The following is an 18,711-nucleotide window of genomic DNA, read 5'->3' as shown; positions in this document are numbered from 1 at the left end:
TATGTCCTCCAGTCAGCCGTGCAACCCATCGTGCTGGGATTACTTTGGCTACAGAGCCACAATCCAACCCTGGACTGGAGAAGAAGTGAGATCACGGACTGGAGCAAGTCTTGCAGAGGATGTTGTCTTATCACCATTGCTAGAGTTCGGACGGCGAACCGCAGGACCTAGATGCTGACGCATCGACTGATATTACTGATTCACAGTCTCAAGATTCTGATACTTCTGTGCTTTCCCTGGCCACCGTTGGGGTTCCACCCCAGACTGGACACCATCAGGTTGAAACCCTCACTACGTCCAAGATTAAACCCCCCTCTAACAGAGGTTCTACAAAGACTCCACAAAACTTATATTCTCGTACTAAGTCTGAAAAGCAGGATCCAGGGGATAGGATTCAGGGGCTTCCTGTTATCAGGGGAGTCTTCGGTCCCAAAGATAAGCCATAGCTGTCCATGACTCGTAGTACTACCCATGTGCGAAATGCTAAACCTAGCTCTAGTGACAAGCTCCAGCCTTGCCTTCCACATAGACCTACTATCTACTTCCAGTTCAGTGGTTCCTGTTCATTCACCTAAACCTGTCAGCAGGTTCCACCGAAGATATCCTTGGAAACCCAAACCTTCTGTGGGGACCGGAGGAGCCTTGAGGGTGAGGTACTGTCACGACTGTGACTGTATTCCATGCCTGCGCTCACCTTGCCTCCAGGGGACCAGGTCCTATGGCTGCGGTGGACTGTTTTTTCGATTTCCCAGATGACTGCCAGGTCCCATTCCAGTCCTGATGTTCCAGCTCTCCCGACTTCCCTTGGTAGTTCTGCTGCCAAGCCTCACCAGTGACATCTGTAATTGCCTTTATTAAGCACCTAGGAACTTTCAGGCTTTGCCTTGGCAACAGAGATCTTCAGATGTGCTTTTGTCTGAGAGTGTTTGTTGCTGCTCTAGCTCTGCTAGTATCTGCTTTGTGTGTCCTTAGCTTTAGTTTCTTCTGTTTGTTTTTGCCTTGTGTGTCTTTAACTTTAGTTCCTTGCTGCTGTATCTGCTCAGCCTAGTTTCAATTCCTTCTGTTTGTTGCTATTTTGCTTATTGTCAGTTCTAGGTTCCCTCTGCTGTTTCAGCCCTGTGTGTCTTTAACTTTAGTTCCTTGCTGCTGTATCTGCTCTGCCTAGCTCCAGTTCCTTATTGTGTCCCTGAACTGTCTGTCTTCTGCTATAGTTCCCTGCCTGCTTGTTCCACCCTGGTTGTCCTTAGCTTTAGCCCTTCCCCGTTCATGTCTGCCTTGCCCGAGTACTTCAATCTGGTTCCAGTCCAGCCAAGCCAAGTCCGCTCCAGCTTGTGGTTCCAGTCCAGCCAAGCCAAGTCCGCTGCAGCTTTTGGTGCCAGTCCAGCCAAGCCAAGTCCGCTCCAGTTTGTGGTTCCTGTCCAGTCTGTTGGTGTAGTCCGCAGGGCCGTGCCAACATGGTAAGCGCGGTAAGTGCTGCAGGGGGGGGGGCGCCTGCCTTCAAGGGCGCCATGCCGTTGCGTTGTATTTAAAAAAAACTCCCCTCCATCCTCGATTCCCCGGCACTTTAAATTTACCTCGCTCCACCTCCGACGTCTGCGCAGCATCAGTGAAAGCGCTGCCTGTCTGACGTCTCTACACCAGCCTTCCCTTCGCTCGTTCGTTCCCTCTGTGTCCCGCCTTCTTTTGACATCATTTCCTTGAGGGCGGGACACAGAGGGAATGAACGAGCAAAGGGAAGGCTGGTGGAGAGACGTCAGACAGGCAGCGCTTTCACTGACGCTCGTTCGTTCCCTCTGTGTCCCGCCTTCTTTTGACATCATTTCCTTGAGGGCGGGACACAGAGGGAATGAACGAGCAAAGGGAAGGCTGGTGGAGAGACGTCAGACAGGCAGCGCTTTCACTGACGCTCGTTCGTTCCCTCTGTGTCCCGCCTTCTTTTGACATCATTTCCTTGAGGGCGGGACACAGAGGGAATGAACGAGCAAAGGGAAGGCTGGTGGAGAGACGTCAGACAGGCAGCGCTTTCACTGACGCTGTGCAGATGTCGGAGGGAGGTAAATTTAAAAGTCGGGGGGGGCACGTGCACGCCAACTGATGGTCTCTAGTCTGCAGGGGGGTGCCAGAGACCCTAGGCATGGCCCTGGTAGTCCGCGCTTCCTTGTGGGAGGTCTTCCTGCTGTTGCCAGTCTCTGGCAGCAGTCCAAGGGCTCACTACTCCGGATCGTCGGCAGTGGCGTGACTGTCTGCAGATTATGATCAAGGGAATCTCTGAAACATTTTTCCATATAGCAAGGAGGACTTTATTATCACTATTGTCGTTATCATCTGCGTTAGAATTAGTGCTGTCTAATTCATCATTTGCATCTTCATCTTTAGCTTCATTATCATCATCATGCTGTCCAATAACAAAGAAGGCTTTCACAAAGTTGGAATCATTGTCTGTTGTTGTTCTATCAATTTTTCATCTGATGGCAAACTCTGTTTGAATATCTCTGAGAATTGATGCAAGAATGCCAAATGTGTGGGAACCCTTCAGTCTTAAGGCCAGACAAGATAGTTATCCCAATGTAAAATTTCCCATAGGATGACGTGCAGTCTGTTGTGGTAGAGATACATGTCTGTTCACCAAGAATTGCTACCAGCTTCAGCTTCATCTCCACTTTAAAATGACCCAACTCATTACTCTTCTGTTTGGCTGGAGGCCACTAACCAGTTCAACAAACTCAGGCAACTCCTCTGTTCTTATAGGTTATATTCACTGAACAGCAAAATTTAAGATGAGATGTTTGCATGACAAGGTTTGCAATAGCAAAATCCTGTTCCCAGTTTTGATGTTTCATTCAGTTTACTGAGGAATCATCGTTTACATCTCTCTTCTACTTTTTACTTTTTACTTTTAACTGTAAGCACCAGATGTAACTGAGTAAAAGTAGTAAAAATTGGTGAAATTATTACTTCACTAAAAGTAAAAGTCACAAATATTATCCTGTACTTCTTTACAAGTAAAAGTAAGAAAACTTTTACTTAAGTACAGTAACTAGTTATATTTACTTAGTTATTATACAACACTGGATTCTTGAATGTGGGAACTGAGGGTTGATTCTTGATGGCAGAGGAAGTGAGTTCCAAAACATGGGGCCCAAATAGCTGAATGCTTTTCACAAGAGATGGTCAAGTGTAGAGCTGAGGGAGATAGAAGTGTGAGGTGATTACTGTTGGCTGAGTGGAGAAAGCGCAGCTTAATAAAAGGGCCCCTTATTTACTCCAGCCTATATAAAATATAATTCAGGCTTCAGTTAACATCATTTACAGTCATATGAGTTTGTCTTGTTGGGCAGACTGGATGGACCGTGCAGGTCTTTTTCTGCCGTCATCTACTATGTTACTATGTTACTATGTCTTAAGACAGCTTAACATTCCATAAATTTGGTGAAGGAGGAGTGGCCTAGTGGTTAGGGTGGTGGACTTTGGTCTTGAGGAACTGAGTTCAATTCCCACTTTAGGCACAGGCGCAGTTCCTTGTGACTCTGGGTAAGTCACTTAATCCTACATTGCCCCATGTAAGCTGCATTGAGCCTGCCATGAGTGGGGAAGCGCAGGGTACAAATTTAATAAAAAAAATTATAGGGTCTGAATACATATGCAAGCCTAATAAATATTCCTGGGTCCTCAATGGTGTTAACTTCCAAGGCTTCAAATTGCACCAAGTTGTCAGGCTTTACTTTTAAGGCCTCATGTACCAATCAGCTTCTTAAGTCCTCATGTACTAATCAGCTTCTTTAGGGGCTGAATCACTAAAATATAGCAGGCTACATGCAATAACTGCCTGAGCCTATATTTGTCTGTACATAAAATGCCAGCTTCTAACCAAGCAGATTCCAGGGCAAGGCCAGCCAGAGTACTTTTGCCTCAACACTGGAATATACTGCACTGATGGCTTGCCACCATTTAAAGGATAAAGCCCTCTTGAAAAATACATCCAAGAACTCTGGAGTTAAGCTGGATTCCTGTGGCAGAACTGCATATAATAGAGCCAGGCACCTTAAAACACTTTTGTTTAGTCTCAGGGATATTTATTAGCACTGTACCATCAAACACATCTATTATAACAAAGTCTAGGCACAACTTATTAGATCTACCAAAACCCAGCTGTTAAAATAAATTTGATTACAAATTCAAGTAGATATTAATATATCTTACTAATAGCAAAAACAGGGTACAAAAGACACAGGCAGATAGCAATAACCTGCCATCAAAAGATCAAAACACAAAGTCAAAGCACCATGAAATGCAATGAAGCGGTTCAACATCAATCAAATGTCTAATCTTGTTATGGCTAGCAAAAAATGATGGAGAAATCATTCTGTTGTGCAGAATTATTCAGGATGACTGTACCCGCTGGTCATATCACTTCAGAGGACACGTTTTCAAGTGAACCATTTGTCCTTTATTACTACTACTACTGCTTATCATTTCTACAGTGCTACTAGAGGTACACAGCACTGTACACTGGACATAAAGAGACAGTCCCTGCTCGACAGAGCTTACAATTTAATTAGGACAGAAAAACAGGACAAATAAGAGACAAGGGAATTACTAAGGTGGGAATGATAAAACATGGGTACTGAACAAGGGAGTAAGGGTTAGGAGTTCAAAGCAGGATCAAAAAGGTGGGCTTTTAGCCTATGTTTGAAGACAGCCAGAGATGGAGCTTGACGTACCGGAGCAGGAAGTCTATTCCAGACATAATGAGCAGCAAGATAAAAGGAATGGAGTCTGGGGTTGGTGGTGGAGGAAAAGGGTGCAGATAAGTGAGATTTACCCAGTGAATGGAGTTCCTGGGGAGGAGTGTAGGGAGAGATAAGAGTGGAGAGGTACTGAGGAGCTGCAGAGTGAATGCACTTAAAAGTCAATAAGAGGAATTTGAACTGTATGCGGAAACATATAGGGAGCCAATGAAGTGACTTGAGGAGAGGGCTAATATGACATAGCGACACTGGCAGAATATAAGTCATGCAGCAGAATTTTGAACACCTAGATATGAAATACTTTTCCTATCTTACAACAGGATATTTGTAGGCTGGTTACTGTAGGAACACTTCTATCCACTAAAAAAAATAATCACAACAGTTTTAAAAGTGAAGTATGAGCTAATGGATCTGTGGTGAGAGAGGAGGAGTTATCAATGTGGGCTGCTGTTAAGCTATATTATGTTATTTTATTAGTATCTCATGCTATTTTAGCACAGGTTCCATTTATGCAATGGGACCTAGTTACTAATAACTGCTACTACTACTACTACTTAACATTTCTAGAGCACTACTAGGGTTATGCAGTGCTGTACAGTTTAACAAAGAAGGACGTTCCCTGCTCAAAGGAGCTTACAATCTAAAGGACGAAATGTCAAGTTGGGGCAGTCTTAATAAGTCTTAATGGTAGCCTACATTGATAACTATGCCCCTATGTATTAAAATCCATGTTAACATTTTTTAGCTTGCTTACTGGTAAAATGCATATGCATAAATCAGCTGTCTGAAAACTGCCCTTCCCTCAATTCAGCAAAGAAGGCATTTGTCACTCTATAGCACACATTGAACTTTTAGCTGTATCGAGGAGAGACATTCCTCGGCATATGTTTTAGGTAGGATCAGAATGTAACACATATGGATTGTGTTATTAAGTCTATACTTATATTTTCTTTAAAGAACCTATACTCACAAAAAACAGGTGAAAATGGTTGTGGGTGCTTTGTACCTGCAGCAAGCTTTGAAGCAGACATATACAAGATATCTTTTTTCCTTTGCAACTTGATGCAAAGCTGATAAGTAAAAAAATTGTAGTCATATGCATTCATTTGAAATGACAGGATATCTTGTCTCAAATTGTTTTCAAAACTATAAGATGCAGTGGAATCTGGGCTTAACATTCTAACATGAGAATTTCCCATGCGCTCACTATGGCATTAAAGTCAGACTTTTTTTTTTTTTTTGCAAGTTGTATGCTAATGTTCTCATTAGCGTGCAGTACCTGCAAAAAATAACGTGAGATAACTTACTGCCTCCTATTATCCAGTTAGCATATGATAATCCTAATATGCCCACTCGCTGCCCATAACATACCCCCTACAAAAATATATTTTAAATGAAGCTTGTTTTTGCTAGAATGGTGAAGAGGAAGGGTAAAACTAGGATTTTCCCTAGTGAATCCCTACCATTGAACCAGTTAACTATTCCTCAGCTGGTCAGAACACCAAAGTCATCTTCTTTATCACTTTGGTGCAGCTCCTGCTGTCAGGGTAGGAGAGGAAGCTCCTCCCTGACTAGAAGCAACTTTGAGCCCCAACGACCTTAACCCCCCCCCCCCCTCCTCCACTGGGGTAGTCTCTACCATTGATAGGGGAGCAACTAGATCTTTCTGCAAGCTGTGGTGGCTCCAGATTATGTGTCCTTTGACCCCAGAAATACTGGTGGTTCCCAAAGTGGTCAGTTCTAGCGTGAGAAGCCTGATGGCGTGTGGAGGAGGACTCCCTGAGGTTTTGCAGCATTCGAGCCTGGTGAGTGCCTCTGGTAGCCAGAAGTTAACATCTCTGGTGAAACCTGTCACAGTGACATTGAAGTCTATATGGTCAGGAGACTGGAAGATCACTATAATGCCCTGGATGGTATTGTTACATCACAGGCCGAACAGATAAGGGATTTGAACCCAAAGATGCATCATTTCAGGATTTTAAAGCAGCCATGATCAAAGATGTCACTTCAATGAGAAATAAAATGGAATTTATGGACAATAGGCTGCAGATTTTAAATTTAAGGGTATAACATTTTTCCCAAAGTCCTTCCATTTCTTCTAGGGAACTTTTCAGGAGGTTCCTTAAGGAAGTACTTGGGTTAACAGAAGAAGCAGTGACTGTAATTCAAAAGATCTTTTATTGCTCTTTTTGACAGAAGTTTGAGAACCAGGGAACTGGGGGGCAGAGGGACTGGAATATTCCCAGATGGTTAAAATCTAACTGCTTTCCTGGAAACATCTCAAAAGGATATCCAAGATAGAGCAACTTTGCTGGTGACATTTTTCTTTGATTCTGATAGACTCTGTTTTGAGACTTTACTTTCAGCAATGACAAGTGCAGTTATTGGGTCAACGAATATGGTTATTTCCTGATATGTCTAAACAAACTCAGGAAAGACCTAAGTCTTTCCTTTCATTATGTCAGGAGGTACTGTCTATGGGTGGACAGTTCTTCCTGAAATTTCCTGTAAAATGTTTTAGTTTTAGCTGTTAAACTGATCTATTTTGGGGATCCTAGACAATGAAGAGTGTTTCTAGATTCTCAAAAAAAACGTTGCCTTATCTGTTCCAGCTACTAACTACTGATGCTCCCATGTTAGAATCACAGTATGATTAGCTAACCCTGCTGACTCTTTATTTTTCCTTATAATTTGGGTATTTTGTTAGACAATCTCTCATTGTTTCTGGGATCTCTCTTTTATTTGGGGTGTGATGATTACGTTTTTTCTTTATATATAAGTATTTTCTTTTCATTTTGTATTAATTCTTTCTTAATTCTGGACAAAGTTGTTGCTTTTGATTATTTGTACAACTGTGAATAAAAATATATATAAACTACTGTAGTTAACATGTGTTTAGCTCACTCAAACAGGGAAATTATCACAAAACACTTTAATGAATTTTGCAGTAGGCTTTTTCTTGTGCGCTAACCGTGTATTACAGTTTAATGTCCTTTAGTAAAAGGGGCTCTTAATTTTTAATTGTTCTCATTAACCTACAAATGCACTCGATCTGCAACCCCTCCCTACCTCTCTACCCTCATCTCCCCTTACGTTCCCACCCGTAGCCTCCGCTCTCAAGACAAATCCCTCCTTTCAGTACCCTTTTCCACCACCGTCAACTCCAGGCTCCGCCCTTTCTGCCTCGCCTCACCCCATGCCTGGAATAATCTCCCTGAGCCCATACGCCAGGCCCCCTCACTGCCCATCTTCAAAGCCTTGCTCAAAGCCCTCCTCTTCAATGTCGCCTTCGGCACCTAACCATCATACTTCTATTCAGGAAATCTAGACTGCCCCAACTTGACATTTCGCCCATTAGATTGTAAGCTCCATGGAGCAGGGACCGTCCTTTTTTGTTAAACTGTACAGTGCTGCGTAACCCTAGTAGTGCTCTAGAAATGTTACATAGTAGTAGTACTATAGAAACAGAGAAAATGACAGCAGATAAAGGCCATATGGCCTGTCTAGTCTGCCCATCTATGTCATCCACTATCTCTTCCTTCCCCTAAGAGATTCCACATGCCTGTTCCATGCTTTCTTGAATTCAGATAAAGTCCTCGTCTCAACCACCTCTTCTGGGAGGTCATTCCATGCATCCACTACACTGTCTGTAAAGAAGTATTTCCTTAGATTAGTTATAACTTCATCATATGTCCTCTCATTCCAGAGCTTCCTTTCAGTTGAAAGAGACCTGCCTCCTGTTCATTTATGCCACAAAGATATCTAAGTGCCTCAGTCATATCTCCTTTCTCTCTCATCTATCTTCCAAAGTATAATATTGAGGTCTGTCTCTATATTCTTTATGATGAAGACCACTGACCATTTTTGTAGCCACCCTCTGGATTGATGCCATCATGTTTATATCTTTTTTAAGGTGCAACCTCCAGAATTGTACACAGTAGTCTAAAAGGGGCCTCATCAGAGACTTACACAGAGGCACTATCACCTCCTTTTTCCTGCTGGCCGTTCCTTTCTCTATGCACCCAAGCATCCTTATGGCTTTGGCTGTCATTTTTTCTACTTGTTTGGCCACCTTAAGATCATCAGAAACAATCACCCCAAGTCCTGCTGTTCTTTCAAGTATAGAAGTACTTCCTCCACTAAATGGTACTGCTTCCTTGGGTTTCTGTAGTCCAAGTCTATGACCCTGTATTTTTTAGCATTAAATCTTAGTTGCCTATTTCTGGAGCATTCTTCTAGCTTTGCTAGATCCCTTCTTATGCTATCCACACCATCATGCTATCTACCCTGTTATATAATTTTGTATCATCTGCAAACAGGCAAATCTTACCCAACGGCCCTTCCACAATAGCATGCTGTAAGAAGAATAGTGCACATTGTGTATGAATAACATGCATTAAGCAGAATAGCACATTCAATTAATGAAAAGAATACTCATAATGAAACATTTCTTTCTTTTCAATTAATTATTCAAAGTGTTGCATCAAAGTAAATCTTTAAAAGGAAACACAGGGGTCCTTTTACAGAGTGGTGGTAAACCCAACTCAGGCTTACCCCTCGCTCTTCCGGGACTACCGCCGACCCAACGCGGCCGCCGGTAGTAGTCCCGCCCCACATGTACCATTTCTGGGGGAAAAAGAAAACCCCTGGAAATGGTTTGTGTGAAGGTAAGTGGTAATCGAGCATCACCACACGCTGCCTGGTTACCTCTGGGTTAGCGTGGGAGACCTTGTCACCATCAATGGGTGGCAGTAAGGGCTCCCCGCTGCATGGCCATGTGTGTCTGGGGGCTTTTTATCCACTGTAGTAAAAAGGGCCCTGGTGCACAGGAAAAATGGCCCACACCACTAACGCAGGGCCCTTTACCCCACAGCTTGGTAAAAGGACCCCACAATGAATAATTTTAGCAGAAGTTGAACAGAGGTAAATAAACAAAATAAATAGTCCAAAGAAAGATATTCATTAAGGGGGTCTTTTACTAAGTTGTGCTAGCATTTTATTGCTGGTGCTAGACACTGGGATACTTACAGTAATATAATGGGCATCTCCGAGTTTAGCACCAGCTGATTTTTATCACAAACTAAATATGCTAGTGCACCTTTTTAAAAGACCCCCCCTTAACTAGCCCACATTCAAAGGATATTTAAAAAAAAATTAAACCAGAAAAGTTGGTATATTAAGGAACAGACTAAAGGCTCAGAATCATGCAGATCATATATTACTAATAAGGAATTCAAGAAGTTGTAACAGGAATGACCTTGCATTATAAGAGAAATTGTAACTGAGAAGGTACATCTAAGATAGAGGAATAATTATCAAACACCACCATTTACATGAGTATCAAAACTGAAACTTAGCACTTGTATCTATTAATTGTTGATGATAAGACAGGAACTTTTTCCTTCTAGTTTGTGTCAATCTAGAAACATCAGGAAAGATAGAAATCTTTGCACCAAGGAAATTACATTCAGATAAAAGAAAAAAAAAAAGCCGCTGAAGCAAACTTCTTTTGAGGCCCTTCTATCAAGCAGTGCTTAAAAGTGGCCTGCGCTATCCCCAGTGCTGGTCTTTCCCACAAGCTGAAGCTACTGTTAGTGTGGTGGCAAAATGGCCCCATTTTCCATTTTTCTGATTAATGGCCATGCACTAATTTCCCCATTAGCGTGTGGCCATTAGTGTGTGAGCCCTTACTGCCACCTATTTTGAAGATGGTAAGGGCTCACGTGCTAAACACTCACTAATCGGTTAGTGCACGTTGATGTAGCTGTGCTAACTGATTGGCACAGGACACACCTACTCTATGTCCCCAGATATGCCCCAAGTGCTAAATGCTAAATTCTATCTGATCCGAAAACTACTGAGGGACGCCTGAGCTCATCCCGCTGGAGTGCTTTTTAACCTGCGGTAAGCATGCATTAGTGCTTACTGCAGCTTAGTGAAAGGACCCCTTTACCTTGTAGAAAAATAACAGATATTAGCAAAGTTGCTCTAGAAATACTTCTTCTATGGAGCTTTCTAATATCTCAGTCACATTCAGACTATCAGAATAGACATCTACCAACAGAGGCTCTCCAGAGACAGGTAATTGCTTTGAGGTAGAACTAGGTAGAAAATGCATATTTTGTAAGGGAGGAAGAACAACAGAATATTGTAATGTCCCTCTAAAAGATCTATTTCATAGATTTAAATTCAAAAGTCTTAAATTTGAATGTGATACAATTTTCAAAAATTTCTCTATTTGTGATTAATACCTTGTCTTAAAGAGGTGTAATAGAAACACAGAAAAATATAGGCAGATAAAGACCATAAATGGCTCATCCATTCTTCCTATCCATGCCATCTAATCTCCCTATCACTCCCTTAGATATTCTATGTATGTGTCCCAAGCTCTCTTGAATTCAGATACTGTTTTATTTCTACACAGATAACATACATTGATCTTTAATAAAAGGCTCCCATAATGAAAAAAATGTTGTGACTATGAAAAATGTTCTAGGGCACAGCATTAAATTTTCCCATGGACTTTGTTCCAAAGTGGACAATCTGAAAATGGCCTCCTTAGCATACACATTATAACACTACTTAATGGCTTATAGACCACGTTGTATCATGTTGACAGTAAGAAATTGCCTGAATAGTGTGTATATGTAATTCTAATTGTAGGTTTAACCATTAAACACTACCCCCCCCCCCACACACACACACTAACTAAGCCACGCTAGCAGCTGCCACGCACCAATGCTGACACAGCCCATTCAAAGTAAATGGGCTGTGTTGGCATTAGCGCATGGCAGCTGCTAATGCAGCTTAGGAAACAGAGGGATAATATAATATAGCACCCCTGAGCAAAAACATTAAAATAGCAGCGTGGAATCATTATGGATAGAAATTCCATATGTGGAGGGAAGGAGTATTCTTATAGGGCTGTACTACCATCTACCAGAACAGAATGACAGTAAGCTGAAATCTTCTGTTCAGTGTGTGGCAGCTGCCAAAAAAGCAAACAGGATGCTAGGAATTATTAGGAAAGAGATGGTAAATAAGACCTAGAATAGTATAATGCCTCTGTATTGCTCCATGGTGCGACTTCATCTTGCGAATTGCATTCAGTTCTGGTCACTGTCCACCTTATAATGGAAAGAGAAAAACGCCCATATTCCGACTTAAATCGAGAGATGGACGTCTTTCTCTAGCGGGCGCCCAAATTGGTATAATCGAAAGCCAATTTTGGGCGTCTTCAACTGCACTCTGTCGCAGGAACGAATAAAGTTGACGGGGGCATGTCAGAGGCATGGTGAAGGCGGGACTGGGGGGCGTGGTTATCGTCCGAGGAGAGATGGGCAACTTTAGCTGATAATCGGAAAAAAAAGCATTTTTACCGCGATTTTGGGTCACTTTTTTTGGACCCTTTTTTTTTCACGAACAAGTCCCAAAAAAGTGCCCCAACTGACCAGATGACCACTGGAGGGAATCGGGGATCACCTGCCCTGACTCCCCCAGTGGTCACTAACACCCTCCCACCAAAAAAAAAACACTTTACAAATTTTTTTCACAGCCTGTATGCCAGCCTCAAATTCCGTACCCACCTCCATGACAGCAGAATGTGTTCTATCCTCTGACAGCCTTTCCTTGGTTCTGATGTGGGTCTCGGGTAGTATGACACCTTTTCTGTTAAGGGCGCTGCAGAGTCACATCAGCAATGCATTGTGGTGGGTGGAGGGTACTGGGCTCCGTGATTCCACTAGCTTGTGTTAAATGCTCACGATGTTGGTAGTTGGTAGGCTCTACTCCCATGGTGCTTTTCCCTCTGCTTACTGGGTCAGAGTGTGCCCTGTTTTGTTTCCGGTAGTCCATGAGGTAGTGGCCATTTTTGTAAGCCAGTTTTAGATCCTGTTCATGTGTTAGCCACGTTATAGCACTTAGTTCTTACCTTGAATGTTGCTGAAAGAGGGCATTGTACACCATTCTGCCAGCTCGGACCTACTGCTAATCTCAGTACCAGCGAGACTCGTTGCCAGTGGGGCACAACCTCTGATCTGCAGTTAACTGTGAGTAAACGTGCTTATTCAAATAAAGGACATTTTCAGCGAGATTAGTCTTCAGGTGTCAACTGCTGTGCCAAGCAGCAACAAGTCCTGTCCCTGGAGCACTTTTAGTGGGTACTGCAGTGCACTTCAGGCAGGCAGACCCAGGCCCATCCCCCCCCCACCTGTAACACTTGTGGTGGTAAATGGGAGGCCTCTGAAACCCACTGTACCCTATGTAGTTGCCCCCTTCACCCCTAAGAGCTATGGCAGTGTTGTACATTTGTCCCTCCCTATTATCACAAAAAAAAAAACGCCCAGCTCAGAAAGGACCAAATCCGAGGCATTTGGTCCGTCCAAACCGTATTTTCAAAACAAAAGATGGACGCCCATTTTTTTCGAAAATACAGTCTGTCCCGCTTCTTCACGTACCCGTTTTCGGACATAGACGCCCATGGAGATGGGCGTTCGGGTTCGATTATGCCCCTCCGTATCTCAAAAAAATATGAAGCGGAATTAGAAACGGTTCAAAGAAGAGCAACAAAAATGATAAAGCAGATGGAACTCCTCCCATATGAAAAAAAGCTAATGACATTAGGGCTCTTCAGCTAGGAAAAGAGACAGCTGAGTGGAGATGTGATTGAGGTCTACAGAATCCCGAGTGGTGTAGAATGAGTAGAAGTGAATCGATTTTTTACTCTTTCAAAAAGTACAAAGACTGGGGACACTCAATGAAGTTACATGGAAATACTTTTAAAACAAATAAGAGGAAATAGTTTTTCACTCAATAAATAGTTAATAGTTAAGCTCTGGAATAAATAGTTAAGCTCTGGATTTTGTTGCCAGAAGATGTAGTAACAGCAGTTAGCGTATCTGGGTTTAAGAAAGATTTGGACACGTTCCTGAAGGAAAAGTCCATAGTTTGCTATTGAGACAGACATGGTGAAGCCACTGCTTGTCCTGGGATTGATGGTATGAAATATTGCTACAATTTGGGGTTCTGCCAGGTACTTGTGACCTGGATTGGCCACTGTTGGAAACAGTATGGACCACTGGTCTGACCCAATATGGCTATTCTTATGTTCTCATCTAAATGCATACTACCTTGCTTTTATGTCAGTAATCATCTAATCACCATGCTTTCATGGTGAGAGTGAAAAAATAAATATATTAAAAGATATTCTAAAAGTATCCTTGTAAAATTTATAAGGGTGGCCTAAACAAGCATTAAAGGAAGGATGGCAGATGCAAAATGTAAAATTAAGGCAAAAACTTAGAACCTATGGTAATTATGCTAATTACACATTAAGAATTCTGAAATCACTGAAGGTCACATTTTGACACAAAACTGAGAAATAATCTTAGCAAAAAAAATGCTTGTTTGGGGATATATTTAGAAAAATGAAAAAAATAATGTGTCTATCATATTTATTGTAGATGTCTGTAATATTACATGTGTGCCTGAGACCACCTGAGCCATATACAACATACATAACACATTTTCTGTGAGAGTTACAACAGGAAGGACCAGTATAAGAAACAAAAAAAATATAAGGATTTATGTATTGAAATATATATATATATATATATATATATATATATATATATATATATTGTAGATTTGATCCAGCGGGCCCTCAGCTCAGATCCCTTTTTCTCTGTTGTCCCGGTTCCTTAGGGATCTTTCCACTCAAAACCCGGCTCCCTGGGGAGACAGGCTGTTTCCAGCACCTTTCAATTTACAGCAAGGCTTTTACCCCCAGTGCCAATTGCAGCAGGGCTTTTACAAACTCAGCTCTAAATGTAGCCTGGCTTTTCAAACACCGTCTCACAAAGTAGCAAGGCTTTTAAACACAGTTCCACTTGCAGCAGTGCCTTTCCACCCACAGCCCTAAATGTAGCCTGGCTTTTCAAAAAGTAGCAAGGCTTTTAAACACAATTCCACTTGCAGCAGGGCCTTTCCAAACACAGCCCTAAATGTAGCCTGGCTTTTCAAACACAGTCTCACCAAGTAACAAGGCTTCTAAACATAGTTCCACGTGCAGCAGGGCTTTTCCAATCACAGCCCTAAATGTAGCCTGGCTTTTCAAACACCGTCTCACAAAGTAGCAAGGCTTTTAAACACAGTTCCACTTGCAGCAGGGCTTTTCCAAACACAGCCCTAAATGTAGCCTGGCTTTTCAAACACAGTCTCAAAAAGTAGCAAGGCTTTTAAACACAGTTCCACTTGCAGCAGTGCATTTCCAAACACAGCCCAAACTGTAGCCTGGCTTTTCAAACACAGTCTCAAAAAGTAGCAAGGCTTTGCGCGAGCTCAAAGCCTCCGGGTCCCACCCTCGTGGTCAGCCTTTTCTCCTGACCTCCTCCCGCTTGACCCGGACAGCCCCCTATACCTCCTGCTCTGACTGAGTCAGAGCCAACAGCTCCATCGGTTCCTCAGGGACCTCCTCTGGCTCTCCTTGTTCCATTGCCTCTGGCTCCTCTCCTCCTCTGGAGCCCAGTCCATTTTCTCCTCTCCCCTCCCCTCCTCCAGCTGATTCCCTTTTCCCTCATTAACCGGGTTCTGGGGTTGTTCTTTCTCCGCCCCTTTTTTCCCCCACCACCTTTTCCACCAGGGTAGGGCTTCAGCTTTCTCCCTTTTTGGTTGGCCCCCTTTTGGAGCCTCTGGGAGGTGCACCCTATTTCTCCCCCTTACCAGGTGCTCTCCTGGGGCTTTCTGGGACTTGTAGTGTTCTACTCTTATGTCCCTTTTGGGCAGGATCGGAACCCCCACCGTGCCTTCTTTCCCTTTTTGGTAGCTTGGGTTCCTCCCCATCCCCTTTCTTTCTCCAGACTCCTTACCATACTCCTTACATACCCCCCCCCTTAAGCTTTCACTCCCCCCCCCCCCCCCGTTTTCCCTTTTCCTCTGTATCGTCCCCTACCCGGGATAGGGCGTCTACATTCGCCAAACACTTCCCCGGACGATGCTCCACTGTGTACTGGAAGGGTTGCAAGGCTAAATACCAGCGCATCAGCCTTCCATTGTTGTTTTTCATTAAATTAAGCCACTTCAGTGGAGCATGATCCGTCACCAACTTGAAGGGTCGCCCTTCCAGATAGACTGTACATTCCTGCACCGCCCATCTTATGGCTAGACACTCCTTCTCTATGGTGGAATAATGGGTCTCATGCGGTAGGAGTTTTCGGCTTAGATACAGAACAGGGTGCTCTGCCTCTTCGTGTTCTTGAGACAGCACCGCCCCTAGCCCCCTACCCGAAGCATCGGTTTGCAGGATAAAAGGTTTTCTGAAATCTACTGCCTTCAACACCGGTTCCTGGCACAGGGCATTCTGCATCTGCTCTAGGGCCCGTAACTCCTCCTCCCCCCATCTCAGCTGATCGGGGTTCTTACCCTTCAACATATCGGTTAAGGGGGTAGCTATTTCGGAAAAGTGAGGGATGAATCGCCTGTAATAGCCCACCATACCTAGGAATCGCCGCAACTGTTTTTTCCGGCTGGGCCTGGGAAATTCTTGGATGCTTTGAACTTTGTTCAATAAAGGCCGCACCTCTCCTTGGCCTACATTATAGCCTAAGTACTTGACCCTATATTGGGCAAAGCAACACTTTTTAGGGTTAAGGGTAAGACCCGCCTCCCGAAAAGCTTGCAGCACTGCCCCGACCTGCTTTAAATGGGTGTCCCAGTCCTCACTGTGGATTACCACATCATCCATATACGCTGCCGCATAGGTCTGATGTGGTCTGAGGACTTGGTCAAGCAAGCGTTGGCAGCTGGCCGCAGCTGAATTGAGGCCAAAAGGCAGCCTTTTAAATTGGTATAAGCCCATGGGGGTACTAAAAGCGGTTTTCGCTTGGGCCTCGTGAGACAGGGGGATTTGCCAGTACCCTTTTGTTAAATCGAGAGTAGTCAGATACTGGGCAGCTCCCAACCGGTCCACTAGCTCTTCTATATACGGCATAGGATAAGCATCCGTTTGGGAGATCGTATTAAGTTGCCTGAAATCAATACAAAATCTCCATTCGCCTTCAGGCTTAGGTACTAACACTACCAGGCTGGACCAAGGACTATGGGACTCCTCAATTACCCCAAAGTCTAACATTTCTTGTACTTGGGTAATGACTTCCCTCCTTTTCATCGGGGAGAGTCTATAGGGCCTTTGCCTTACGATCTTCCCCGGCTCGGTGATTATCTCGTGCTCTACTAAGTGGGTACTCCCCGGACAGGCCGTCAACACATCCTTAAAGCGCTCTAAGAGCCTTCCTATTTCCTTCCTTTTCTCCTGGGGTAATTGGGGATTAACTCCGGGCTCGCCGTGCTTAAAAATCATCCTTATTTGAGGCCCTAACTCCTCGCCCCCCCTTTCTTCCTCACAGGTTTGATACCCTACCCTAGCTACCCAGGGTTTCATTAGATTAACGTGAAATGTTTGTACTCTACCCCTCTCATTCGCCACCTCATAGGTGAGGGACCCGAGTCTCCTCCTTACCACCCAAGGTCCTTTCCACCGGGAGGAGAACCTATGTGGATCTTCCGAAATTAATATCAGGACCCTGTCCCCTGGGGAAAACTCCCTTCCCCGGGTCCCTTTGTCATAATACCCCTTCTGTTGTTCTTGGCTATGTTCTAGTTGGTCTTGGGCATATTCTTGTATCCTGTCTAACCGGCCCCTGAGATCCTGTAAGTACTCCACCAAGGTTTTATCGGTTGTTTCGGGGGGCACCCAGTGCTCCTGCACTATATCTAACATACCCCTGGGGCGCCTCCCAAACATCAATTCAAAAGGAGAAACTCCTAAGGAGGCTTGCACCTTTTCCCGGTAGGCGTACAACACGAATGGTAACAGCTGGTCCCACCCGGTCCTGTCCGCCCCCAAGGCTTTTTTTAGCATACCCTTTAAGGTCCGGTTAAAGCGTTCCACCATCCCATTTGTTTGGGGATGGTAAGCCGCCGTGCGTATATGTTTTATTCCAAAGGCCTCCCATACCTGCCTCAATGTCTGCGACATAAAATTGGACCCCCGGTCGGTCAATACTTCTTGGGGAAACCCTATCTCGCAAAAAATTTTTATAAGCTCCCTAGCGATATTCCTCGCCGAAATATTCCTTAAGGGCAGGGCCCATGGATATCGGGTGGCCATGTCCATCACCACTAACACGTATAGGAACCCTCTCTGTGACCTTGTCACCGGTCCCACGATATCCATGGCCATTCTCCTCCCAGGTTGGTCTACCCTAGGCAGCGGCATTAAAGGGGCTTTTGGAGGGAATCGGTCTGATACCTTTTGACAGTTGGGACATGATTTACAGTATCTTTCCACCTCCTTATAAATCCCTGGCCAATAAAATCGGGCCAATATTTGGTTTAGTGTAGCTTGGGAGCCCTTATGCCCCCCCAGGGGATGATCATGGGCCAGCCTTACCACCAGAAAACGGAACGCCCGGGGTACCACCAGCTGTTTCCCTCCCCCTGAGTTTTCCCAGCTAGGCACCTTCCTATACAATATATCCCCTTCCACCCTGAACCCTGAGGCTGCCGGGCCTTCCCCCTGGTGGGCCCGCTCCCACGCATACTCCAGCGTAGGGTCCGTGGCCTGCTCTCGGTGAAATTGTGGAAACTGTTCCCTCAATTCCTCCGGGGCCACCGGCAGGTAACTTTCCCTCTGTACCCTCTGAAGAGCCTCCCTTCTATCCTTCTGTTCCTTTCTTTTCAAGGATTTTCCTTTCCTTTCTCGGCCTGGATCCCCTAGGACCTCGCCTTGAAAGGGGAAAACACCCCCGAGGTCCTCCCCGCCCCCATCTGCCTCACGGCTAGACTGAGCCCTGGTGGTAACCAACACTTTTTTTTCTCCCATACATTCCATAAACTGGGGCCAATCCCTTCCTAAGATCATATCTTGGGGTAATCTGGGCAGAATAGCAACCGCCAGCTTTATGTC

The sequence above is a fragment of the Microcaecilia unicolor genome, chromosome 5 (genome assembly GCF_901765095.1).
Source record: "Microcaecilia unicolor chromosome 5, aMicUni1.1, whole genome shotgun sequence".
Taxonomy (NCBI): domain Eukaryota; kingdom Metazoa; phylum Chordata; class Amphibia; order Gymnophiona; family Siphonopidae; genus Microcaecilia; species Microcaecilia unicolor.
Note: the sequence above shows the minus strand (reverse complement) of the source record.